The sequence below is a fragment of the Mustela lutreola genome, chromosome 2 (assembly GCF_030435805.1).
Source record: "Mustela lutreola isolate mMusLut2 chromosome 2, mMusLut2.pri, whole genome shotgun sequence".
NCBI classification, from domain to species: Eukaryota; Metazoa; Chordata; class Mammalia; order Carnivora; family Mustelidae; genus Mustela; species Mustela lutreola.
Window position 1 is genome coordinate 16,637,890 of NC_081291.1, and position 10,302 is coordinate 16,648,191.

The 10,302-nt window shown below is 45.4% G+C and overlaps 1 long non-coding RNA gene across 1 annotated transcript; it reads left to right on the forward strand.

The window, feature by feature from the left end:
- The first annotated feature begins 858 nt into the window (after window positions 1-858).
- Window positions 859-9,986, forward strand: LOC131823849 (uncharacterized). The gene is made up of 3 exons (XR_009350680.1): window positions 859-983; window positions 1,261-1,362; window positions 9,537-9,986. It is a non-coding gene; the product is annotated as an uncharacterized LOC131823849 (long non-coding RNA).
- The last annotated feature ends 316 nt before the right edge of the window (window positions 9,987-10,302 follow it).

The following is a 10,302-nucleotide window of genomic DNA, read 5'->3' on the forward strand; positions in this document are numbered from 1 at the left end:
CCCCTGTCTGTGTTTTCTCTCTCTGTGTCAAGTAAATAAATAAAATACTAAAAAAAAAAAAAAGAGAGAGAGAGAGAAATGTTCTATATCTGTGTTGTCCAGTAGGATCACCTACTAACCACATATAGCCCTTGAAATGTGGCCCCTGTGACTGAGGAACTGGATTTCTAATTTCTTTCAATTTTAACTGAAATAGCCACAAGTGGCTTGTAGCAGTTATATGGGGCCAACGGTGCAGCACTGACCTCGGCCGCCTTGCCCCTTTGCATCTTCTACCTACACATCAGCTTTCATTAGCCAGCAAACACACATCTTGAACCCTGCACGACAGACTAGGGAAAATACCAGTGATGCAAAGATGAATAAGACCCACTTCTAGAAAACTCGCTCGCTGTTCGCTGGAAGAGACTCATCCGAAGTCAGTGATTATAATGAAACACAATGGGTGCTTTCTCCGGCAGTAGGGAGTAGAAGGGAGCATTGAAGAAAAGTACCCAGAGAAAGTCACATTTTGCTTAGGTTGGCTTCCCCCCAGAGCAGATCCTGAGCGAGAATTGGAGAGCAAAGAATTTATTTGGAAAGTGCAGGGAAATCCAGTAGAGAGCGCGGGGAAGTAAGACAGAAACAGGAAAGATACCATCAAAGGGTTCATTATGAAGTACTTCCACTGGCAGTGACTGGAACTCAAGACCACTAGAAAACTCCTGGCAACAGTGTAACTCACACTTGGCAATCCCACTGGAGGCACGAAGAGGTTGGGTATTTATACTGCATCCCTGGCAGTCATTGGCTAATGGCAGCCCCTGGGGGCGGGGGGCGTTAATTCCCCAGGTAGTTCTGGCCTGACTGGCTCTGGCCGAGAAGTCCTTCCGGCTTTGCAGAAATCTCCCAGGCAACGCAATGTGGCTGCTGGTGGTTGGAAGCCAGATGGGCGCACTCAGAGAAGGCTTGAGGAATAACACATTGGCTGCATTTTTGAACAGGTTTGTTAACAACTTTTCCATAAAACAACAGGTGGCCCTGAGAGTGGTGGCCAGACAGGTGGGTCAATTTGTGGGACGGCACAAAGGCGCAAAAGTACAGTAGGGAGAACCTTCTGCTGCAAGCCTGGGGTGACCTTGACAATGGCAGGTGGCCTTGGACACACCTCAGCGCTGACTTCCCTGCGCCTCCTCCTTCATGCCGAGCATCACACTCTACTAGTTTAAAAAAGATGATCCTTTTCCAGTTTGAGTTTCTGAGATTTCTTTCAAATTCCAGAGCTAAAGTTCGAAAGTCTGATGCTTAACAAAGCAGGTTCCTGTCCTTCATAGCTGTGGGTTTACAAGAAATTCACCAGCATTTTCTTCCATTTCCACCCAGGTAAGTTCCCAGTATGGTTACGGTCATCTTTCTCCATCCACCGATCTCTTCCAGGGGTCCGTGAATTGTGACCCATGAGCCAAACACAGCCCACTGCCCGCTCTGTAAATAAAGTTCCATGGGAAGACAGCCATGCTCTTAGGCTTATAAATTATCTGTGGTTCTTTTGCATGATGATGAAAGAGTGGAAGAATTGTGGCAGATACTATACTGCCTGCAGATCCTAAAATGATTTATCTCCTTGTCCTATACAGAAGAATCTCCCTGACCCCGAACATCCACACTGCTGCACAGGATCTGGGGGTCTGATAGACCATGCCACGACAAGGGAGACCAGATTGCGGGGGAGGACTTGAGATATGAGTCCTGTATATAAGCTGCTTAAATGCCCAGGCTAGTCCGACCTTGACCCTGGAAGCTGTTCAAAATACACTGTAAGGGCCTATTTAGCCAGAGCGGCTCCATACACAACATAGGATTAGGGGGTGTAGTGGCCCAGTGTTGGTCTCCAACGCAAAAGGCTGACATGTGTACTAGGATGGCACACTGAAAGATTTACTGAGACAGCAGAACTCCATAGATGCTGTATTGCAAAGCAGAGTATAAGCAGAACTTACACAGGAACTTTAAAGACAGGTTTTATAACTCTATAGGACCCCCCTGGCCAACTATATTGGGAACAAAGAGATTGCATTGATGAAAATAGGGAGATATTTGAAAAGGGGTTCTTTGTAGAAGGCTGCTGGTGCCCCCTCCCCTGTAGGGGAAGAGATGGGTGCCCGTGTCTCACCTCAAGCCTGTAAGAATGAGGCCAGTGGCACCCACCAGGACCTTGAGATGAGTCACGCAGATTAAAAAGGCTCCGAGTATGGGATCCAGCCTCCTTAGGGTCCACGGACCACTGCCCCAGTGCTATCCACAGAATGGCTGCCTCTTGCAATCTAAACTTTTGGAACTGAGGAAAGACTCTCAGTTTTCAGAGAGGACAAAATTTTTCCTGGTTTACTTCGCGGTCCTGGCAAATTGACCCCCATAAGCAGAAGCTCAAGCTTTCCCGGCATGCTAACACAGGCTTCGGTCACAGGTGCAGTGGGAAATATGAACACCAGGGGGCGTCCGCCCATGCGGGAGGCGCAGCCGGCCCCGTGGGTTCATTCAGTAAGCGGGGAAGATGTCTGTGTGCTAGGCTGGATATTACAGCAAGAAGCTCAGGAATGCCTCCATCTGATGTGGTCCAACTGTGCGGCAAAACGTTAGGGGATGCCATTTACATCCCTAGGAATTGTGCAATGCAGTGAGTGCCCCAGAAAGGAAAACTGGGGCTGATTTATTATGATCTGGGCTAAACCTAGCTCCTTGATGTAGATGCTGGCAAACTGTTTATAGTTCAAGGCTTACGAAATTCCACCACCTCCTCCCAAACCAAAATCCAAATCTTATTCCAGAGGGCCAAGCCCAAGCCTAACGATATGCGTATGTCAAAAACGCATGTGAATAAAAGAGAACAGAGAAAAAGAGAATAGCAGAGCCTGCTCCTGATGAAACATGCAGCTGTTTGCCGGGTGGAAACAAAATTGCTAGTGCCTGTGCTGGATCTTTTAATACCCAGAGGCCCTCGGCTGCTGGTGTGTGTGGTCCCATCTGTGTTCTGAAATCTAATGATCACAACAGCAGCACCTGTGGCCCAGGGCGAGGGAGAATGGATGGAGCCCATGCTGTGTTGTTCAGTCTGGAGGCTGTTCATCTCCCAAACCCCAGCTGGTCACTTTTACGGAACATCTACAGCGTCCTAGTCTTTATGGGGGTGGGGGCGGAAGAAGCAGTGAAAGGAAAGATAAAACAAAGGCTTGGTGGCTGGCCGCGAGAAGATAATGCTCTATCTAATCAAAGAATGTACAGGACGTCCTGGCCAATGCTCTTGGATCCACTCTGTACCTTTCTCCACCCTGCCCTGTGTCCGAGAAGCTGCCCTGCATGGAGGTGGCCAACACTCTATCTTGCTGTCTGGATTGATCCCATTGGGAGCCCCTGCAGGAGGTTGGAAGAAAGGGGCAGAGTGAGGTCTGAGTGTTTATTCCCTCCAGTCCCTCCTGAAGCAGCACTGGGAGCCAGGTGAACCCCAACCACCCTTGGTGGACCTCTCTACATGGTTTCCCCCACCCTTTACCCCTTTACAGCTGGTAATGAGCTCCGCTGCTACTCATCTTACTTGGGCGGGGGGCGCGGGTTTGCAGTCTCCACTCACCTGCTGTTGCCTTTGTAAATGGACCTTTTTAAAAACTCCTCAAATTGCCCAATTTGAATATGTCAGCTGTTTCCTGTAGGCACCGTGCGTGACACAGGATACGATATATAACGCAGGAAAAGAAGTTGGCAAAAAGAGAAAAAAATAGTGTCAAGTAAGCATTCTGGGAGGACTTCCTGGAGAAGGAGGCAGGAGATGGCATCTTAAAGGCAGGAAGCCAAACCCCGAGGAGAGCTGGGGAAAGTGTCTAAGCAAGAGCGCCTTGGGATGAGGGGAAATATTTAGGGAGCAAAGACTAACAGTGGGTATGGAATGGAGAAATTGGGAAGATTAGGAGTGAGAGGTCTGGAAGCAAAGACAGTGGGAGGCTTGAATTAAGAACCTTCAAGCTACAGGTGTGAATGTGCCCTGTCAGCGGCAACACTGCACCAGACACAAACGGCGGGGGCGGTGGGGGGGGGGGATGCGGGTTGTCTGCCTGGCTCATGATGACCATTGCCAGGATCCTCTCAGGTCCTCTTGATTTGTTTGATTCAAGGGCTTTTGACCCTAGCCTGACATAAGCAAGGCCACTTGGAATTCGAAAACTCTATTGAGAAGGATTGATTCTTTCATGCCCAGAGAGAGGCTGCATGATCTCCTGAGGCCAGGTGGCCCTTCCTTCCCTTCCCTTTTCCTTTGTGGTAGTTGTCCAGACCATACCCATGCAGTCATTTGTAGCTGAAGCTGGGGCTGTTTATCCATTAAGAAAATTAATGGAGGTGGAAGGGAATGCTAGGGAGCAGGCTGCCGACAAGAGACTTCCACAGAGGTGAAGTTCGTACCGATGTCGCAGAGTGGGAAGGTGGCAACCTATGTGATCTGGTAATGAAACAATTAGTCAACCACCAATGACAGAGCCCGGCCAGCAGTGGGTGGTGTGTGTGTGGGGGGGGGGGGAGCAGGAAGATGTTATCATTCACCAATCTAAAGAAGATGAAGCCTGGCAGAACCAGAAGGTAGGATGGGTGTTTCCGAAAGCACCAAGCACCTTAAGTAAGGGGGGAAATACCCCAAACACTGAAATTTTAATCTTCAAGTTAGAGTAAAACTTAGAGCCTTTCTGGGACCATGTTGGAAAGAAACTCTATTACTTGCAGCTGCCTGGTTAAGAATGTTGGAAACCAGTGGAGAGCCTAAATTGGCAGCTGTCTTAATTATAATATGCATTGAATGTGCACATTTGCCAAAAAACATGTGTGACTCTTAGAGTATGCGTGGAGACAAACAGAGAACCTGGGGGGAATGGGGATATCTGGAAGGATGCCGAGGGCCTGGGAAACGTCCATCCTCCATTGCCTTCTGGTTCACTGCCTCCTACAGCTCTCTCTCTCTCCTCTTGTCCTTAAAACGATAGTTAACAGTTCACCCCATGGTGCACTCCTCATGCTTGTGCGCCATAGGATTTTAATTTCACATAGGCCAGAAAATAAAATGCAAAATCAGAGTCGGGAAGAAAATTCCAGAAGAAATTAGAGAAATTGTTTAATTGTTTATATCAAAAATATCTGGGTTTGGATTTGGAGTGCTAAATAAAAGTGGGCAGAGTAGAATTTTGAGTTGAGCTGAATTTATGGATGTGTGCACTCATCAGAAGTACTGAGTTCAATGTCTGGGGTTCTAAGAGTTAGCTGATTAGACTAATATAGATTTGGACCAAACACTCGTTCATGCTAGGTGAGTGTGAAAGGTCAGGGATCCCTTGGAATAACTTAGAGGAAGACTAGAGCATATTACCTCCACCTCATTGGTTCTGGCCAATCTACCTCACTCTCATTCTCTCTAGAGCACAGAACACAAGTCATCTAGAATGGTAAGTGGGAGGGGCTATAATTGAAATACAACTTTGACCTTGAGGTAGAGAACATAACAAAGCCTGCATGTTTTATCTGCCAGAAACAACAGGTCTTACCAATATAAAAGCTGTCTGAAAAGGGTGGTAATTAGGACTGAAGGGTTTGTTTATCATAGGAACCCCAGAAATTAAATCATATCTTACTCAAGAAATTTTCAGTTCTGGAAAAAAAAAAAAAAAAAAAAAGCCAGACCAATCTTGAGTTACTTTAGTAGAGAATATGGTTTCTTCAAATTCTCAGAAATGAGTCTTCATAAAGCCAGGGCCTCTTGAAACCACATATCTTTGAGGAAGAGCTTTACTATATTGAGACTCGGGCCCAGTCTTTCCCAAATGGACCTTGTGCCAAATATTGAGACTGCCAGCCCCCTTCTTCAGTCCCACCTTTAAAAACTCTGCAGTCAGGCATTAGCCCCTCAACTAGGAGGTTAGAGGATTCTTCTCTGCAGAAACAAATGACCCCAGAGAAAGACACCTACAAGTACTGATGTTCAAGGGGTCCCCCAACATAAAGATCAGCTTCCCATCACCCATGGTAAAGCCCAGCAGGGGACAAACCCACCCACTCAGTGCTTTTAATCAGTGGTGGTGTGGCATCTTAAATATAAATGGAACGCAGACATTTGAAGACAACTGCCTACACGGAAGATAGCCACTAGGAACTCAGAGGAGAGAGAAATATGAAGGTATAACAACGAACAAACAAACAAACAAACAAAAACCCCAAATCACATAATATACATTTTCAGAGGGAAAAAAAAGGGTTGGATTTCTAAAGCAAAGATAAAAGGGAGAGAGAGAGAGATAACTAGGTAGGCAGGTAGGTACAAATTGGAAAACATAAGGTGCGTGGGTGACTCAGTTGGTTCAGCCTCCACCTCTTGGCTTCAGCCAGGTCATGATCTTGGGGTCATGAGATGGAACCCCTCTGAGGGCAGGACTCTGCACTCAGCGTGGAGTCTGCTTGAGATTCTCTCCCTCTCCCTCTGTGCCTTCCCCCTCTGTATGTGTGCATACACACTGTCTCTCAAATAAATAAATAAATCTTAAAAAAAAAAAAGAAATTGGAAAACATTCTTGGAAAATAAAATTATAATGTTAGAAACTGTATTTAAAAAGTTAACAAAAGGCTTGAAAGATAAAGCTGAGTAGAAAAACAAACTGAACAGACAATAGTAATAATCAGAACCAAAACCTGGCTTTAGAGTCCACATGCTTAACCACTGTGCAATAAGAGAAAAAAGGAAAAAATCAGAAGTTGGTCATAGGAAAGAAGAGGGGGTGGCATGTAGGATGGTGTCCAAAATTTGACAAAAGGAGTTTGGAATAGAATAGGAAAAAAACAAACAAACGCTGTAAAGCATATTATCATGTCACCTTGGTAATAGTGAGCCAGGAGAAGTTTCCAGAACAGAAGTACAGCACTCTCTTGAATGAGGGGGGCACCAGGTGCCCAGCTCAATAAATAGACACGGACTCTCTCCAAACACACCCTTATGAACTTCTAGAACAGCATGGATAGACATGTCCATTGAGAGCTTTTAACAAGAAAAAGAAATGGGCAATAAAAAGGAACTGAGGGGTGCCTGTGTGGCTCAGTGGGTTAAAGCCTTTGCCTTTGGCTCAGGTCATGATCCCAGGGTCCTGGAATCGAGCCCCGCATCTGTCTCTCGGCTCAGCAGGGAGACTGACTTCCCCCTGCCCCTCCGCCTGCCTCTCTGCCTACTTGTAATCTCTGTCTGTCAAATAAATATATAAAATCCTTTAAAAAAAGGGGGGGGACTGAAATGTACCTAGTGTCAGACCCTCAACAATGCTGACTGATGAAAGATGGTGGGGCAGCGACTGCACAGTGTTCAGACAAAGTTGTGTTCAAACTGGAAATCTATTCAGAGCCCAAGTAAAGAATCAAGTATGAAGGGAGAGAACAGATACCTTGAGACATGTAAGGATTTGAACATTTCTCAAGAAGAGACAACATATATGCTTCAGCAATGTGAGGGAGTAAGTGAGAAAGAGAGGGTCCCAGGATCCCAGAAATGGGGTTCAATGTAGGAGAGCAGCAAAGGGAACTTCAGGACCCCTGGAGTGATCCATCCAGATCAGTCTTGAGAAATAACATAGAATTTGTGAGGTTTGAGCACTCTGAAAAATTATTGCTAGGCAATAATAGATCAAATTGGATCATTTTGGAAAAGTAGTGACAGGTGCCAAAAAAAACCCTTATCAGTTTGGGGAGGGGGTGGGGAAGAATTTGCTACCAATTCCAGGAACACAACACATTGGCTCCACAGTGAATGTTATTAATGTAGTCATAATAACGTGAATGCTAAGTATTGACTCAACCAGAAACTGGAAAATAACCCTACTGAGAAGGGGCAGGGAGGGGAAGGAAGTGAGAGGGAGCAAAACCCTCATCTACAAGAACAGGAAATCAATTAAAAAAAATGTCTAAAATTGATACACCATGATACATGAAGTAGGTAAGCTCCAGGAGAAATGGCCAGTAGGAGTGCCAGTGGTTGCCTCAGTGGCATGTGCAGGAGTGGGGAGAAGTATTTCTTAATGATACATTGTTACAATTTTCACAAAAAGTACTTTTAAGGTATTTGGTGTTACTAGATGAGGAAATGAGAGCAAAAAGAAAATAAAAGTAGGAGAGTGAGATTAAGCCATAACAGAATTCATTATTGCCCACTTGACAAAGGCCCCGACAATTGACGGAGATGAACACACACTTGACCACATGGTTCTCAGTAGCCCAAACACCAAGCAAACAGTGCCCAGTAAGGTCACTAAAATATTATTAGATTATTAGGATAATATTAAATTAGAAGCCAACCAACTGCACCTTCTAGGTAAATGCTGAATGGCCCAGTGTTAGCTGAGACTCAATACCTAGCCATATCTAAGGCCTGAATGGATGGGCATCACCAAAGAATAAAATTGCTAAAAAAAAAAAAATGCTGAGATTGAAGAACAAATCAAAACGTATAATTATCACTCCAGTTGTATTCTTCAAAATGAGTGCTCTACTTCTTAAAGTCTGACATCATGGTGCAGAGATAATCACTCCTCTGCACCATCAGTGTTCCATGGCTCCTGTGGTCAGTACGTGGCACATTAAGATGCTATACAGTTACTGCCTCCAACCGAGGTTGGTGGAGGTGGAAGGTTTTGTGTTTGCTGTGCCATTTGGGGGGAAGTGCCCATGGAAGTGCCGTCATCACCAAATTACTAAACTTTCCTTTCTTTATCTCTCGTGGTCATCAACCAAGATTTATCTCTTCCTCAACTCCTGGAATTAAAGATACCATCACCAGTTATAATGCAATTTCACTGAGCAGTGTTTGAAAAAGATGCCTTTGGAACAGTATTCTCAGAAGCTGACTATCTAAATACCTCTTAAGAGCCAATTCCAATCTCAGCTTTTTCTGCTGGGGGCTCCAGTCCACCTCACAACAGGTGCAGTCTGGTGGCACCTGGTCTGGCTCAGGGCCATGCCTCTCACCACCTAGCCCAGGATGCTTCCTTCACACAAGACACCCACACTCGTGTAAGCTGCAAATGCAGGGGACTCAGTGTCCAGTGGGAGGAGATTTGACCAATGGGAGAGAGCAGCTGGTGTAGTTAAATATTCATCTAACCCCCAGATGGACAATCCTAAGAAGCACCTCAGCTTCCAATACCCATTGCAGGGGCCACAGAGCACCCTTGTACTCCTTGCTCCCTCCCTGTTTACCACCCCATCCCTCACCTCTGCCACCTGAGGTCACATACCTTGATGAGGTTCTGGCACAGAAGCCTGGACCTTGGGCTTTGCCTTCTGAAAAACACAAGCGAAGACACAGGATTGCAATGATCACCTTCATTTTCATTTTTAAATTTCTAATATTTCCCCATGCACTTGGGGTTCCCTACAAGTGCTTGAGAAAACTTTATTCTTAAATCTTTAGTTTAATACTGTGCCTTGAAGCAATGTGACCAGCATTCAATATTTTTAAAAAATTGTCTCAGATTCTGTCTGCATTTCAGCCCTCATTGCACACACAGCTCTGGAGTGGAAGGACAGCAGGACCTTACAGCATGTGGAGTCCAAAATACTTGTGCTTTCAAGATGACTTCTTCAAAGGTTTCCAGTAAATCAGCTATTTTTCCACAAGCAACTTGGGTTCTATGCCAGTACTGTTATCTGTCAAGTGTATGGTTACACTTTCTTTCTTTTTTCTTTTTTTGAGAAAGAGACCAGGGTGGGTGGTGAGTGGAAGGGCAGAGGGAGAGAGAGAATTCTAAGCAAGCTCCATGCCCGGCGTGGAGCCTGGCATGGGGCTCCATCTCACAACCCTGAGATCATCACCTGAACTGAAATCAAGAGTGGGACGCTTAAGTGACTGAGCCACCCAAGTGCCCCTGATTCCGCTTATTTTGATCAAGCAGCCTTTCTAACATGTCATAGATGCTATGCCATTCGTTTGAGCATTTGGAATAAACGTGTATCAAACCAGTTTCACTGTTTTGGAGATGGCCATGTAGCTTGCCTTCAACTAAAACCTGAATACAAGTGGCCTTCTACCATTTTGCTTACACCCAGCAATTCTGCTGCATTATGCTGTGTTGTGGGTGCTTTCTGAAAGGTGTGAGCAAAACATACCATGCTTGTAATCCCTAAACCACTCATTGCATTGCCCTGCATTTTCTCTTCTCTGCGATACTTACACAACACTTGGCACCAGTCAACATTTTCCATTAAATACATATTTTTTTCTTTCAGATTCACTTTTTGTTATCCATAGAAGAAATC